This window comes from Macaca nemestrina, chromosome 5, assembly GCF_043159975.1.
Source record: "Macaca nemestrina isolate mMacNem1 chromosome 5, mMacNem.hap1, whole genome shotgun sequence".
NCBI classification, from domain to species: Eukaryota; Metazoa; Chordata; class Mammalia; order Primates; family Cercopithecidae; genus Macaca; species Macaca nemestrina.
Genome location: NC_092129.1, coordinates 93,532,697 through 93,550,905, shown reverse-complemented (window position 1 = coordinate 93,550,905; position 18,209 = coordinate 93,532,697). Strand labels below are relative to the sequence as shown.

Below are 18,209 nucleotides of genomic sequence, written 5' to 3'. Positions count from 1 at the left end.
CAGCTCGGTGAGGTGGCCCATGCTTACAATCCCAGCACTTTGGGGGGCCGAGGTGGGCAGATCACTTGAAGTCAGGAGTTCGAGACCAGCCTGGCCAACATGGTGAAACCCCATCTCTAATATAATTACAAAAATCATCTGGGTGTGGTGGCATGCAGCGATAATTCCAGCTACTTGGGAGGCTGAGGCAGAATAATCACCTAAACCCAGGAGGCGGAGGTTGCAGGGAGCTGAGATCATGATGCTGCACTCCAGCCTGGGTGAGGGAGTGAGATTCTATCTAGAAAAATAAAAAACAAAAACAAAAACAAAAAAACAAGCCTATTCTATTGGGGCCAAGGAGGAGGAAAAAGCAACTTAAAGTTATCAGAATATAACAGAAAAGTATTTTTAAAATGTATACCATATTATAAGAAAAGTAAAATTGTAGAAGTAAAAGTTGCAGTAACTAAAATTTAAAACTGAGTGAATGAATGTGGCAGCAGATCAGTCATAAAAGAAGAGAGAATTAGTAAATTGGAAGCTGAGCCAGGAGAATGCTGAAAATAGCACAGAGAGAAAAAAATAGGTGGAAAATATAAGAAAGAGACTGAGAGATATAAATGAAAGTTAGATGATTTAAAATACATTTAACTTCAGCTTGGAAACAGAAAGGGCAGAAAAATATTTAAAGAGAAAACAAGAACATACATCAGATCCAAACAAAACATCCATCAAATTCCAAGTATGTTAAAGAAAAATAAATCCAAACTTTTAAATATTTTAGTGAAATTACAGAAAATAAAAGACAAAGAGAAAACAACACCAAGAATAGCCAGAGAAAGACAATAGTGAGTATTAGATTGATATAGAATTATAAAGACCAAGTAAAGATATATCATGCAAATATTAATCTCAAAAAAGTTGATATCGGATAAATGTTTTGGAAGAAGTAGAGTCTTGTAACAATATAAAGTTTGTAACTCATCAGAATAGTACGAGTTGAATTCATATATTTTGAAATACACAGCCTTAAAATGAATAAAGAAAGAATATACAAAGACTCCTTTCAGGAATCATTTCTTTAGTTCCTACTAGAAAAGCGTCTCTTAACATGTGGCGTACCGGAAGCCACAAAGAGGAGGTGCAGCATTCTGTCCTAAGTGTGAAGTGGACTTTTGGTGTTGCTGTGCTGCAATTGCCATTTGCTAATGATGACCTTGCTTTTCTTACTTAGAGTAAGACAGACAGAAGGCAGTCAGCCTGAGCAATTTCCATTTATGAAAGCAAAAAACAAAAACAAAACCACTCTAAATTTGCAAACCAAAATAGACTATAATCAGAGTGGAAAATTTTAACATAACTCTCAGTAATTAACAAAACAATCAGACAAAAACATCAGCGAGTTTATAGAAGGCATGAACATACAAACACAACCACAATAATAGAATAATGAACTTTAGTTTTTAGCACACCTGGACCACGTACAAAAATTGATTTTGTACTTGACCACAAAATCTCAACAATTATTAGAAGACTGATATAGTATAACATTCTCTCATCACAAAACAATTAAGTTAGAAATAATGAAACAACTTTTAAAAATGTCCTGTAGTTATAAATTTAAAATTGTATTTGAAAGTACTCATGAAACAACACTTTAAAAAAAAACACAGAAATTATAAAATACTTTCATCTAAACTTTTTCTTTCTTTTTTTATTATGCTTTAAGTTCTAGGATACATGTACACAACGTACAGGTTTGTTACATATGTATACATGTGCTGTGTTGGCTTGCTACATCCATTGACTTATCATTTACATTAGGTTCTTTTCCTAATGCTATCCCTCCCCCATCCCTCCACCCCACGACAGGCCCCAGTGTGTGATGTTCCCATCTTTTCTAATCTTTGTAAATGCAGCTAAAACCATATTTAGGGGAAAATTTAAAATCTTAAACAATACATTATAGAGAAAGAAACCTGAAAACTAATGAGGTAAGGATCCATCTCAAGAAGTTAGAAAAATTATAACAGATAAACCCAAGGAAATAGAATGAAGAAAAACTTTATTAAGAGCAGAAAGTGATGAAACAAACAAATACGATGGAAAGGATCAACAGAACACAAATTTTATTTTTGCATATTGTTAATAAAATTGTCTAACTCAGCAGAAACTAAATTAGAAAAAAAAAGATGAGTAAGCAATATCAATAATGAAATAGAGCACACAACTGCAAATGCTATAGACATTAAAAGAACATATATATAAACTTTGGCTGGGCACCATGGTCCACACCTGAAATCCCAGCACTTTGGGAGGCTGAGGCGGGTGGATCACCTGAGGTCAAGAGTTCAAGAACAGCCTGGCCAACATGGTGAAACCCCGTCTCTACAAAAATACAAAACTTAGCTGGACACAGTGGCATGTGCCTATAAGCCCAGCTACTTGGGAGGCTGAGGCAGGAGAATTGCTTGAACCCGGGAGGTGGAGGTTTCAGTGAGCCGAGATGGTGCCATTGCACCCCAGCTTGGGCAACAAGAGTAAAACTCCATCTCAATCAATCAATCAATCAATATTTTTAAAAAGAAAAAATTTTATACCAATCAATATGAATGTTTCAGATACTTATAAAATATACCAAAGTGTCTGTCTAAAAAGGAAATTGAAACACTGTATAGTCCAGAAGATTGAATCAACAATTTTTTTTCAAAGAAAACTCTAATTCAAGATGTATCTATCAGTAAGTTCCAGAAAAATTTCAAGGAAGAAATATCTTTTATGTTACCCTTTCACGAGGGGCAGGGGTGCAGAGAGAAAGAGAGAAAGAAGAACGGCCCAATTAATTCCATTGGGCCAAAAGTTCTTCAAACTGGACATTACCACACTGCACTTTCAAGATCTCTCAATCTTTCTGTCCAGCTTGTATTATGTTTAATACTGAGTATGATGTATTCTCAAAATTATTTTTTTCTTACTGATATTTAAAAAGTTATATTCTTATTGATGACAATTTCTTCTGCAATGTCTTAAGTGTAGTCACAGAGAAAAGAAAAGATAAAAGTAGTCACTTTAAAAATATTTGGTACTGGCAGCTCCAAATATGGCAGTGGTTAACATTTGAAATCCCCAAACTCATTAAACTCTTTAAAAATTATATGTCACAGTAGTCTCTATAAAAGGGTAAAAAAAGATTTGTTTTACAATATTGCTGTATATATCATACCTCTTCCCAGCCTTTTTAAGATACCTTCAATAGTTTGCAAAAATGTATTTAACTGTTTCCATAAAATGAGCTAACAGAAAAAAGTATTTATATATCCTTAAGAACAGAATTTTTAGATTAAAATATTTCTACGTGAATCTATGATTATTTAGAGTCCAAATTAAGTAATTTGAGATAATCTTGGAGGATTTTAAAATGAAAAGGAAAATATCAATTTTTCTATCATCTACTGAGTTCTTCATATTTGGTTTATGCAATTTAAAAAGTAAGATCTGAACATCAGTACAAATAGGAGAAATATTAATAAAGCCTGGAGGACCTTAGAAGATCAACATTGACACCCTCTCATTCCAGTTATTCAGTAAAGTTTATGAAATGTTTGGTATAAGGAGATATCTTGTGAAAGCACCTAAGGGGATTGTCGACACGTTGTGATAATACATAGACTACACACAGATTAGAAGATGAAGACGAAAGGAGTAAAGGGAAACCCTACACTTACAAAAGTGCCTGAACATTGGAATCATCAGAGTTCTTGAATCTTAGGTGAGGTTATAGGGCTTGCATAAGCCATAAAATTGGGGTTGGAGAATTGTTTAAGGTGATTTTGCCCAAGTTTTTTATTGTGGTGAGATACACATAAAAAAAAATTGAGCATCTTGACATTTGTAAGTAATAGTTCAATAATACTAAATACATTCATGATGTTGTGCAACCATTACCACCACCTACCTTCAGAACTCTTTTCATCTTGTAAAACTGAAATTCTATAACCATTAAACAATAACTCCCCATTCCTCCATACTCCAGCCCTCATCAACCACACTATATTTTCTACTGCTTATTATAATTTTAGTCCTTACATTTAGGTCCTTGAACCATTTTGATTTCTTATTTTAATTTTTGTATATGGTGTTGAGCGTCTGACTTCACTTTATAGATAGATAGATAGATAGATAGATAGATAGATAGATAGATAGATAGAGATACATAGATATCTAGTTTTCCAAGCACTGATTGTTCCTTTACCTCATTTAATGGCCTTGGCCCCCTTGTCAAAAACTATTTGACCATATATGTGATGGTTTATTTTTGAGTTTTCTATTATTTTCCATTGCTCTATCTCTCTGTCTTTATGCCAGTACTATACTATTTTTTATTACGATAACTTTGTAGAAAATTTTGAAATCAGAAAGTTTGAGTCCTCCATCTTTGCTCTTTTCAAGGTCATTTTGATTATTCAGAGTCCCTGAGATTTCATACGAATTTTTAGATGAGTTTTTCTATTCTTGTAAAAATACCATTGGGATTTTGATAGGGATTACATTAAGTCTGTAGATTGCTTTGGGTACTATTGAAATCTCAATGGGATTAAGTCTTCCAATCCATGAGCATGGGGTGTGCTTACATTTATTTTTGAATTCTTTATTTCTTACAATGTTTTTTTTCTTACAAAAAAAAAATACAATCTTTTGTAATTTTTATTGTACAAGTGCTACAGTCTGAACGTGTGACCCCAAACTTTGTGTGTTGAAACCTAATTCCCCATGTGATGATATTAGAAAGTGAGGCCTTTAGGAGGTGATTAGATCATGAGGATGGAGTACTCGTCAATGAGATTAGTGCCCTTATGAGGGGCTGAAGAGACCAGAGTTTTCTCATTTAGCCATGTGAGGATTCAGCAAGAGGACTTTCACAAACGGGAAAGCAGGCTCTAACCAAACAGAATCTGCTAGTGCTTCTGTCTTGGATTTCCCAGCCTCCAAAGCTGGGAAAAATAAATGTCTGTTGTTTACAAGCTACTTACTTTATGGCATTTTGTTATAACAGCCCAAACAGACTGAGACAAGTCTTTTGCCTCCATGGTTAATTCCTAAGTATTTTGTTGGTTTTGATGATATTATAAATTCAATTTAAAAAAAAACTTTTCTTTTCAGATTGTGCATTTTTAGTATATAGAAATGTGACTGACTTTTGTGTGTGGACTATATATCCTGTTGCTTTGCTGAATTGATTTATTAGTTCAAACTTTAGGGATTTTTTTATATAGTTCTATATATGAGATCATATAATCTGCAAATAGAGATATTTATTTCTACCTTTTCAATGTAGGTGTCTTTTATTTCTTTTTCTTTCTTGATTGCTCTGGCTAAAACTTCCAGTATAGAATTGGTAAAAGCAGGCATCCTTGCCTTGTCATGTTTTTAGAGGAAAAGCTTTTATTCTTTCACCATTTGAGTATGCTGTTACCAGCAGGATTTTCATATATGACTTTTATTATATTGAGATAATTTTCTTCTATTCCTAATTTGTTTAGTTTTTGAATTATGAAAAGGTGTTGAATTTTGTCAAATGCTTTTTCTAAATCAACTGAGATGATTATATGGGTTTTTTTCTTCATTCTCTCAATGTAATGCATTATAGTGGTCAATTTTTATATGTAGAGATCATTCCAGGAATAAATCCCATTTGGTCATGGGGTGTAATCCTCTTAATTCACTGCTGAATTCAATATGCTGGTATTTTATTGAAGATTTTTTATATTAATGTTTATTAAGGATACCTATAGTTTTCTTTTTGTGTAGTGTCTTTGTCTGGCTTGGGTATCTGGAAAATACTGGTCTCATAGAATGAGTTAGAAAGTGTTCTCTCCTCTTCAATGTTCTGAAAAATTTATAAAGGATTGGTATTAGTGCTTCTTAAAATATTTGGTAGCATTCACCAGTGAAGCCATCAGATCAAGGGCTTTCTTTATTAGGATTTTTAAAATTATTAATTCAATCTTCTCACTAGTTACAGGTCTATTCATATTTTAATTTATTTGTAATTTAACCTTGGTAGGTCTTATATTTCTAGAAATTGATTCATTTCCTCTAGGTTATCAAATTTGTTGGCATATAATTGTTCATAATACACTCTTACAATCCTTTTCATTTCTATAGAATTCGTAGTAATATTCCACTTTTATTTCAGATTTTAGCAATTTGAGTCCTACTCTTTGTTCTTATTAGCTAGCTAAAAGGTTTCTCGATTTTGCTGACCACTTCAAAGAACTAGCTTTGGTGCTTTGATTTCATTGGTTTTGGGTTTCATCATATTCTCCACTGCTTTTCTGTTCTCTATTTTGTTCACTCCTGCTCTACTCTGTCTTATTTCCTTTCTTCCGCTAGCACTGGGTGTATCTTGCTTTTCTTATGCTAGTTCCTTAAATTGTAAAGTTTGGTTGTTGATTTGAGATTTTTCTTGATTTTTAACATAGGCATTTATACTGTAAATTTTACCCTTTGCACTCACTGTGTTCCATAAGTTTTGGTATCTTCTGATTATGTTTTCATTCATCTCTTAGTTTTTCTTTAATTTTTCATGCGATTTTTTTCTTTCATCCATTGTGTTTAAGAATGTATTAATTAGTTTCCACAAATTTGTGAATCTTCCTCTTTCCTTTCTTTTACTGATTTCATACTTCATCTTATTCTGGTCAAAGAAGATACTTTGTATGAATCTTTTAATATCTATTGAGACTTCATCTGTGGCCTAACATATGGTCTATCCTGGAAAATGTCGTATGTGGGCTTGAGAAGAATGTGTCTGTTTTTGTTTTGGGGTAGAGTGGGCAGTATATCTGTTAGATCTTGTTGGCATACTGCGTTGTACAACTCATGTATTTCCTTACTTCTCCCTGGTTGTTCTATACATTGAAAATTTGATTTTACGTCTCCAACTATTATTGTAGAACAAGTTCTCCCTTCAATTCTGTCAGTTTTTTAAATATATTTTGATGGTCTGTCATTAGGTATGTACACGTTTATGATTGTGATATCTTCTTGTTGTATTAAAACTTTTATAACATAAAATGTCCTTCTTTGTCTTTTCCATTTTTTAAAATTTAAAGCATATTTTGTCTAATATTATTATAGTCATCTTGCTCTCTTTTCGTTACTATCTGCATGAAATATCTGTTCTCATCCTTTACTTTTAATCTATTTGTGTCTTTGGATGTAAATTTAATTCAAATGTAGGAAGCAGGCAGTTGGATTATGGTTTTTTAATCTGTTCTGCAAATCTCTATCTTTTCATTGGATATTTTAAATTATTTTCATTTAAAGTAATTGCTGAGGTTGGGCACAGTTACTCACACCTATAATGCCAGCACTTTGGAAGGCTGAGAATCACTTGAGGCCAGGAGTTCAAGAGCAGACTGGCCAAAATGGTGAAGCCCCATCTCTACCAAAGATACAAAATTGAGCCAGGTGTGGTGGTGCCTGCCTGTAATCCCAGCTACTCGGGAGGCTGAGGTAGGAGAATCACTTGAATCTGAAAGGCGGAGGTTGCAGTGAGCCAAGATCGTGCCACTGAACTCCAGTCTGGGTGACAAAGAGACTTTACCCCACACCCCCCATAAATAAATAAATAAATAATAAAATAAAATAAAATAAAATAAAATGAAGTAACTGCTGATAAATAGAAATTTACATGTGTCACCTTCCTATTTGTTTTCTATATGCCTTACAGCTTTTCTGTTCCTCATTTTCTGCATTTCTCTTCTTTGTGTTTAGTTGATTTTTTTTGAAGTAAAACATTTAAAGTTCTTTTTTATTTTCTTCTGTTTGTATTGTATAGCTGTTTTCTTTGTGGTTATCATGGCAGTTACATTTAACAACATAAAGTTATAACACTGCAATTTAAATTTATATCAGCTTAACTTCAAAACACAAACATTGCTCCTTTATCAGCTTTATCACCACTTTTTGTTATTACAATATTACATTGTGTGCTCCAAACATAAAGAAATACAATTCATTATTTCTTGATGTATGTAGAAAACAAAACATAGAGTTACAAACCAAAATTACAATAGTATTAGCTTTGAGACTAAATTTTTTAAATGGAATAATATATTAGATCATATAGAAAACAAAAATTGTCATTACAGATGATTGTTATAATAATATTAGCTTTCCTGATTGTCCATGTGTTACTTTTGTTGAGATATTTATTTCTTCATATGACTTCAAGTTAAGGTCTAGTGTCCTTTTATTTCACCCAGCAGGACTCCCTTAAACATGACAAAACAAAGAAACAAACAAACAAAAACCTCCCTAGCTTTTGCTTACTTGTAAATTTCTTAATTCCTCCCTCATTTATGGACAATTTTGCTAGATACAAGACTACTGATTGACAGTATTTTTCCAAGCAGAACTTTGAAATATTTGCCCACTGCCTTCTGTCCTCTAATGTTTCTAATGAGAAATCTCATAATTTTGTTGAGATACTCTTGTATATGACAAGTTACTTCCCACTTGCTGCTTTCAAGATTCTCCATCTTTGGCTTGTAAAAGTTTGATTATATGTTTCTCCATGTAGGTGTCCTTGAGTTCATCTTATCTACAGTTTGTTGAGCTCTTTGGATGTTTATATTCATATCTTTCATCAAATTTAGAAGGTGTTTCTCTACTATTTTTTTTAAATATTCTCTCTGGAACTTTGTCTCTTCTCCTTTGGGACTCCTGCAATTTTTATGTTGATATCTGCTTAATGGTGTTCCACAAATTTCTCAGATTTAGTTCACTTTTCCTCAAAGTTTTTTTTCTATTTTTCAGACTTGATAATTTCCAGTGTCCTATCTTCAAGGTCACTGATTCCTTCTTCTCCCTACTCAAATCTGCCTTTGAATCTTCTAGTAATTTTTTTTTTCATTTTAACCATTGTATTTTCCAGCTCTATAATTTTTTTTTTGGTTAATTTATAGGTTTTCTACCTTTTTTGTTGACATTTCCATTTTGTTCATATATTGTTTTCTTAGCTTTCTCCCCATCCTTAATTATTTGAGTATATTTAAGACAATTCTTCAAAATCTTTATCTAGTAGATATGCTTTCTGTTCTTTGTCAGGAACAATTTCCATAGTTTATTTTTTCTTTGAGTGGACCATACTCTTCTGTTTTTTTGTGTGTCTTGTGACTTTTTTTTTTTTTTTTTGGCAAGAACTGGACATTTGAATCTAATAATGTGGCAATTCAGGAAATCACATTCTTTCCCTTCCCCAGAGTTTGCTATTTGTTGTTTTTGTTTATTCTTTTTAAATTGTTGTATGCTGTCTCTGTGCTAAGGATCAGCCTGTGATGTAAACTTAAGGTTTTCTCAGGTGTTTCCTGAGTCTGTGCCTTTTCCTGGCAAGTATGGTCACTTTCTAATTTTCCTGTATATGCTGTTATTTGTGAATGTCCTAGTCTTAAATATCTGGCTCCTAAAAAAGGGGGAAACAGAAAAAATTAAGGAGTGGAGGAATAGGTGCCAACCCTTTAAATCCCCTGGAAGTCACTTTAGCTATAGGGTGGGGAGCTTGCAACAATAAGGGAGGTATAAGAACAATGGTTGCCCACCTCCTTTTCTGCACCTCAGTATTCAGAAGCAGCAATCAGCAATCAGAGCACAGCTCCCTAATATTTGGAGGAAGGAGTCCTTTTTGCCCACCCTGGCTCCCACTAACTGTATGCAAGCTGCTCCTGGAATGCATGCACAGCTGCTTACCCTACATGAGGGATAAGTGCTTGCTACTATGCTGAGAACTAAAATTGACCTACGAAGCATTCCCCTGGGAGTTGCAAGCCTTCAATAGGCTCCAGATTTCCAAAATAGTTACAAGAGTCAGATTCTGCCAGTGCAATTACTATTGAGGTAGAAAGAATGATTGCTGGTGCTTCCTACTCCACCATCTTCCCAGAATTCTCTTTGGACATTGTTCAAGGTAATTTTGCCAATCATATGAGGCAGAGATACCCAAGCCTTTTATAAAGCTTAGGCAGAGAATAACTCTCTCTTCATGCTTAGGACAGACAGCCACTTATGCAAATTAATGCCACCAAATGTCTATGAGGATATTTGGAGTTGGAGTCCTAGAGATATTTTTTACTTTATTCTAAAAGATGCACATAGTAAAATTTTAATATAGTAAAAATTTTGTCTTGAGCACTCCCTAATCCTTGATTTACAAACCTCTTTCTTCATGCCAACAACCAAAGAGGGCACAATTCTCTCATATTAAGCTTAAATGTCCTGGGACTTCACTTTTTCTAAATGTGCCTCCATGCTTATTTTCTTTCACTCTTTCAAAGGTGTAACTAAAAATAAAGTTTCACTTAAGATATTAAAGATATCTTATATTTTCTGTACATAAGATTTTATCCACAAATAGTGCAGGGAGTAATATTATATAATACATGACAATTTTATCTGAGCCATGCCAGGGCCGTAACTTGAAGGCAATGATAAGTGATTAAAGTATTCCATTTCTTTTTAAGCCAGCAAGGAAGGAGGGTTTTAGGTGTGTGTGTGTGTGTGTGTGTGTGTGTGTGTGTGTATGTGTGTGTGTGAATGCACGCACATACACATGCATGCAAATATGTTTGAGAACACTGTGGCCCTCAAAACAAAACACAAATGTTACTCTTCTCAATCAAAGGAATTCCAGAAATTTATGACACAGGATGATATGAGAATGAACATGTCAATTCTTTCTATACATTCAGATGGAGAAGCAACAAAAATAGTACAATGCCCTACCCACAATATCATGTTAGCATCCTTTTCTACTGCAAAACTTCCTCAAACCGCATCAGATTAATTTGGGCTCCACATACATGCAAGACTGTGACTTGGCCAGTTCTGTCCAATGGAGCCATCAAAGTTTGTCTCTCTCCTTCTTGAAGTTCCCCCCAACATGCTTGGATTGCTCTATATAGCTTTCAGTTACACTTGTAAATAGGCAGACTTAGTCTCATGCCTAATTATCTTTGTCATTACAGCAAGGATGTTTGAGGTGTATGAGTAAAGAGGAACTGAGGACATGAAGGAAGAGAGTAGTTATGAGCCAGTAAGCAAGGCTTTGAATTCACTGCTATTGCAAGCAGCATGACAGCATCTTGTAACTCAGAAACAAACTTTAATGTTTCTAGCTCATTGTAAACTTTTTACAGGGCAGCAAGGCCATTATTACTGACATTCTCGGTTTGGGGTTCTTCTGTGTCAGAAGCCACAGTCACCTTGCTTTCTGACTAAAACCACAAGCTTTGTTTGACTGAATCAGGCTTGATTTGTCAGTCTTTTATTAGGAGACCATTTTAATCCATATCATCTGCTGTCCATTACAAGAATAATATCTCTTAAGTTTTCCCTCAGTAGGGAGAGTGACTTGTTATCTTTCCCTTCACATAAAGGTTCTTTTAGCCAAAGGAACTCTAACCTTGCAATGTTTGTTTTGTGTGATTTCTGTTATTTTTACTGTGCAATTTTAACACCCTACTCTACCCTCTACGCCAGGGTAGCAAGGCTTGCAGAATTAATTTATCAACTTCCCTTTGTGTCTGTTTCTTATTTTCTCATGAGTTAACTGCATTCACATTTTAAACCAAATCTTGGCATTAAAAGCGCTAGTGCTAGCTATTGCCTCATCTATGATTTTCCATGAAAAATCATCTCTCCCATGAAATTCTTCCTGAGAGTACCAAAGCTCTCTTATAGCAGCCAGGACTCACTGCAAAATCCCTGAGACAAAGTGAATTTAAGATTGGCAGCAAAGACTGTAGGCAGTGCTGAACTGTAAGATAGCTCAGCTGTTGCCATTCTTCTTAACGAGCATTACATGTATGCCCGGCCCCTCATCTCTCAAGCACCAATAAAATTTCTAATGAGTTCTTGGGTTTCTGGCACAGTGTTGATGACTGTCTCTTATTTCATCTGTGTGAGTGCACATCCCTATAAATATTTCCCAAAGAGGGTCAGAAACATCTGCCCTCTCCCAAGCAAATATTAGTATGACTTGCTGCAGTGGGGCAAACCAGGGACTGGATGCAGATTGGTAGAAGTACTCCCCACACCCTCCAGCCTGGAAGGCAGTTAGCAACACCAAGGCAGTGTTTGGGTATTTGTCTTAGAACCTGCTTTCAGGCTCTCATCTTGCAATTTGTCTCTCCAATTTCTCCTCATCAATAGAAAATAAAGTAGAGGGCCATTTATTGCCTGATTGAACACACAATTTTGTCAACATTTCATTACTGGTCTCCATGAGCTTTACTCAGAGTTCGATAATGAGTCCTCAAGGGACACTCTTCCAGAAAGCCATCTCTCTATAAGAATGTCACCTAGGTTGCCAAGACCTGTCAAAAACTCTTAAAGGTGGGAAATAGACTGTCAAGTTTCATGGATGCTGTTAGATGACACAAGACTCCTGGGGCGGAGGTAAAGGATGGTTTATTGTAATAGCAGAACAAAGGATAAGTGTTTGCACTATTTCCCCAAGCCCTGATTCTTTCAGGGCAACATGAATTGGTATACATGGTACCTGCATTGTATTATAGAAGAGAAACCCTGAGTTTAGGGGACCTGAATATTTTATATTGTATAATAAATACGCCTACCCTTTCCTCCCAAGGGAGACATGAGTATACTTATTCCATGAGTATAAGCAAACCTGTTACTTCAGAAGGAGATATTAACTTTATGATCCTTGACTGTTCTTTATACAAGTATCCTTTAAAAGATACTCTGGAACAAAGAGCAGTCAGTGTGCCTGTTTGCAAGATGTACAGAAACAAACGACCCATGAAGAATTGTCTTACAACATTTCACCAGTAAATGAAGAGAATTTCAGGAATAAATTGGTTTACCTAGTTGATTTTTGCCACCAGAATCTTTGCCAAATAGAATTACTTTGTGGTATGCTAAATCACATGCATGCAAAAGATAACAAGCAGTGTACAAATCCATTTATCATATTTATTTCAAAAACAAGTTAGACTAAGCAACTTTTGGAGCTACAGTTCTTCAGAGTTGGAAAAGTAGTATATATTATGTAAATCAAATATTAGAAAAGAAAAAAATAAAGTATAATAATGGCATATAAAATAACTGCAAACAAAAATATGTAATTATAGAGACAAGAATGGACAAAAATGAACACCAGGTTAGATCAGCACAATAGAGTAAGAATATGAAATAAAATGAAGCAAGAATATGTTTTGGCTTTGCAGCTAAAGTCAATTTTGGCAGAATGAGATTTACTACTTCAAATTGTGTCTGCTTTTTGAAAATAAATATTGAAGATGATTCTATGATATTGAATGAGAGCAGGTAAAAACAAATTTTGAAAAAGTAGAGGTAGTTCAATTTTAAGTTTTGAAGTTTAGGAGATAAGAGAGATAGTATTAAATAGTACAAGAAAAATAAAGGAACACATAAATATCGCAAGGCTAGACTTTGGAGAAAAGAAATAGTTACATTAAAAGAAAGATGGAAAAAATCTCTCTCCTACCAGTTGAACATTTTCAGACTAAATAACCCATTTTATGTGACTCAAGTGAGCCCTGCCAAGAAACTCACTTAAAATTTGCATAAATTTAGATTAATCTAGCAACTTCAGATTCAGGAAATTATGAGGACCTTCACTCTGGTAGCATTCTCATTTTGACATCCTAGTTGTGAGTAATGTGAAGAGATAGGAAGAAAGGAGACAGGTACAAAAGAAGATGAAGAGAAGGGAATAAATAAAGGGAAAAAGAAAGAAAAGGAAGAAGAGAAGGGGAGAAAGAAGAAGGGGAGGAGAAAGGGAGATAAAAAGAAGACATACTAATAGGATAAAAGGATGAAAAGGAAGGAGAAAGAGAAAAATCTTCATTCAGTTCCCAGACATATAAGTGACTTATAATTGTTCGAGTAAGTACAGATGGACAAAACACCTTGTTATTGGTGCATTTTGTAAGCTCTAAAAACTAATATATGATTTGTTTGGTTTCTTGTATTATTAAAAGATAAAAACAGGCTGCAATGGCATATCAGTGACACAAATATGGAGGCAGGGTAGAAGCCAGCTTTCATTGTAGTAAATGACCAAACTCACTCACTGCTACTCTTTTCCATCCAAAGTCAACACATTCTCAGGCTATAGCACGGCAGGGAAAAGGGTTGTCAATATTTGTAATGAATCTTATTGTTAGACTTCTTAAAAGATAAATGGTTAAAAGGTTGGAATGCAATGAATTACTGAATTACATTTCAAGAGTTTCCAAATCACATTCAATATTCTCTAGAATATTAGTAAATTTAAATGCATTCGCTTGTTGTTTTTAAAAGACATTTGGTTCAATAATTTTAAATTAAATTGTTTTATTATGGTACTCTCTTTTGGAGAGGGAGATGATAAAAGATGTACTGAGTATCAGTTTTTTCCTCAATGTTATTAGAACATTAAAAGATTTATTTATAAAGCTGAAGTTTATTTCAATATCTCTCATGTATTTATCTATTTTATAAAAGGATACAATGTACTCTAAGAATGTCTGGGTTAATATTAATATCGTAAACATAGGCTGAACATTAGATTGTATTGCATTTTATATTCCTAACACAAGACACCTTTGAATTTTGTAATACTATCCAAATGTATACATATGAACTATTTGACATAAAATTCCTTTAATAACTTCAGAGTCTGTCAGAATTCAGATATTTTGTATATTGCCTGCCATTCAAAGGAAAATTATTTGCACCATTTTGGTGTACTGATTTGTCTGTTTTGTTTCCTGGAGAGAGTCTATTATGGAACTGAAAAATATTCAACAATCATTTTGCTCTAACTCTCAGTAAGAAGGAATTGTTTTAATATGATTATAAATTAAAGAGTAAAGTAAAATCTTCCCTATTTATCTTGGTCAGTTCAGCTATGTTTCTCAACTGATACTATCTTCTAAGAAGTTACAAACAAAACATTATATACATGGGAACTTCAAAGTTGCAGAGACCTTCACTTACCATTTTAAAATGAAATTTTTTAAAGACAAACTTCACATACACCCAAGTATTAAATGGCTGTTTATAAGATTTTATTTTGCATTGTTCAGTATTATGTAAATAAGACTGACAAGGTTAGTGAATTTGAACACATTTGTTAGATTCCATACGCTCCTATACAGAGGTCCTGAAAATACATTGTGATAAGTTCTTGTTCAATTAGGCCAAATTTCCTCCACTTGGCTAAGCTTCATGGAAACATCATACTCTATTTTCTGCCTACCAAGAGCAGAGTATTTCAAGATATCTACAGTAGCCTAAATGTGATCCTTTTAAGATTGCAACTTTTGTATCCTACTAGTGTTTTTAACATTTATCTTCACTAATATTTAAACAGTTGAATATTTTTTTAAAAATAAGAAATAGAAATGTCCTTTCAAGCGTCATGAAGGTCTTGTCATCCTTGAAATAGATTGGTGGAATGTAGGCTACTCTGTCCCTTCATCTTTCCATCAATCTACTGAACAGCGTGGCTGCAGTCATTTACACACCAGGAAGAAATAGAGTCCCTGAACCACTGCTTGTTCGGTGTGTTATTTCACTCTCCCAATGTCAGTTGAAAGTGTTTTCATCCTTCAGTGTTTTCTCAGCCTGGCAGAAAAATGGATAATGGATGATGATGTGGATGACAAAGTGCATGGACTCTGAAACTGATGAAGAGGAGAGAGAATTTGATAAGAAAAGCACTTCTGAAGCCACAGCATTATGAAAAATCTCAAACACACAAGTCGAGCCCTTACGTTGCTTCTCTGTTACAGAATGCTTTTCTCTCTCAAGCTCGTGCCATCTCATCTATTTGCTTAGATACAATGGTAAAAAATGCAGACACATAAAATGTGTTACTAAGAAGGATTATTATCATTTTTCCAGTAAGTGTTTAAGGTAGATTCATGAATCCTTACATTTTCAATTTCCATTTTTTTCTCCTCTTTTAGATCACTACGGCAAACTTTCACTATTAACAACAATTCCTATTCTCTAACATAAAAATACAAGTTAGATAAGAAGCAACCTAAACTTACATAAACTAAAATTCTGGTATGTTGTCATGAAAGGTTGTACTGTACATTTACCTGTGAATCAGAGGAGCGTGCCGTCTTTCTGATGGTGAATTGTGGAATATGAAGAGTCTTGGCTATCAGAAGAAATAGAAAAAGGTGAGGTATGGTATCAGGAGTGCCAAGAGAACAAAATATGCTTAGTTGATGAAACAAAAAATATTTTATTCATCTGTCATTGTTTTTTCTTCTTTCTCAGTGTTTCTTTCCCATCACCACTCTTGCCTACACACTTTTACTTCCTAGTGTTTTCACCAATGGTGTCTTTGCAGTTTTCCCCCAAATACCTGATCTGTGGTTCATGTTTTTGTTTCTAGAATGAATGACTTGTTTCCTTGCCTCTAATATTTTATTTTTCTTTAAATCTTTGATGGCTCACCTATGATGTAACAAACCCTGTGCTAAGAGAACAATACAATAAGGCACAGTCATCTGTGAACATTAGAACACAGCGTGTGCTCTACTATGTGCATAACTAGGAATCACGTAGTTCACGTCCTCTTTTGGTTTTCACTCAAATAAATCCAATTCTTCTTCTCCAGTTTGCCTGATTAAAGTTTATTAGTGCTTCAAGTCTCAGCTAAAACATTATTTTCTCCAAGAGTACGTCCTCAAACCTCTAGAGCAGGTTAGATATATTTGCTATTTGTTCCCACATAACCTTGTGTGTAACTGGTTTGTCTTATTAAGAGCTAAATTTCCAGTAACTAATAGTATCGTCAGGTAAATGGTGCTTACTATAAATTTTTATTTTAATTGAATAAAAGGAGTATAAACTAAAAAATATTATATTGTTTACTATAGTTTTATCATATTTCAAAGAAAGTATCACATATGTTTTAGAACTAAGAAGAACAAGCATATACATAAAATTTTAGTTTATACATATACATATAAATTTTAAAAAAGAAAGGTTATATTGCTTATCATAGTTTTATTATCATGTTTCAAAGAAAGCATCACATACGTTTTAGAACTAAGCAGAACAAGCACATACATAAAAAGGAGGTCAAGATCCTATAAAATATATTAAATCTTCCCTCTCTTCTCCCCAATTTTTGGTTCATTAGATAAGTAACCAAATTGCAGAAATTTTTAAGAAAAGAAAGTATATTGAAATTCATTATGATAGATTTCCCTTTTTGTTTGAACGTATAAATGAAAGATATCCCAATAGCTGAGGCTTAAAAGTATGTGTAACGAAGGTGAGCAAAGTATGTATTGATTTTACTTAACAAGTTGGACAATTAGCATGTTTTTAAAATTTTAATTACTGGTCTCTACCTAGCATTCTCCAACCTGATGGTTCTGCAATTACTGTGAAAGCTCCCTAAATCTAACTTGCACGGAGTTCTGTGTTTAAACCCACGTATCCATCCCAGTCTTTCCTGGCTATTCAACACATAACAGATTCAAATCTTTGCTAATTCATTCACAAGAATCAAAGGCCAGGGTGGAGAGTAGTGCCCTTGAGCAAGAGACATTTCTTCTGTGTTAACTGTTTATAATATTTGCATTCTATTTAAGTGAAAACTTTGTGCTGTTGAAAATGTTATCTCAAGCTACTCCTAATTATTTTCCAACAACAGTGATGACTGTTTACTATTTCAAATAGATTTTTCGTCAGTCCCTCCTACCATCAAATAATTCTTAAATTCTCTCTATAGGAATGTTTTTCTCTTTAGACCATGTTTCTAGTCAGAGTGAAGCAAAAAGTCCTTGTCATGTGCCCGACATTGCTAGCTATAAAAGGTAAATAGAATAAAATGCTAATCAAAGTCTTAAAAAATTCTTGTTTCCTTGGGACAATTATTAAAAAGTAAACCATTAATATTTTAACAATATAGTTATTATTAATATAGCAATAACACAATATGAAATTAAATCATTTTAATTTTTCTGCAGGTTAGATGAAAGATACGTGGTGCTCACGTACAGCAACATCAAACATTATTTTTGGAGCCACAGTGTTTTTAAAAAATGACAACTTTACTTTTAAATTTAAACATACCCCTTTAGATAGATAGATATAGATAGATATAGGTAGGTAGGTAGGCAGGTAGGTAGATAGATAGATAGATAGATAGATAGATAGATAGATAG

The 18,209-nt window shown here is 33.8% G+C and overlaps 1 non-coding gene across 1 annotated transcript; it reads left to right on the top strand.

Annotated features, from left to right (window-relative positions):
• The first annotated feature begins 1,038 nt into the window (after nucleotides 1-1,038).
• On the top strand, nucleotides 1,039-1,248 carry LOC112428556 (small nucleolar RNA U3). The gene has a single exon (XR_003020560.2). It is a non-coding gene; the product is annotated as a small nucleolar RNA U3 (small nucleolar RNA).
• The last annotated feature ends 16,961 nt before the right edge of the window (nucleotides 1,249-18,209 follow it).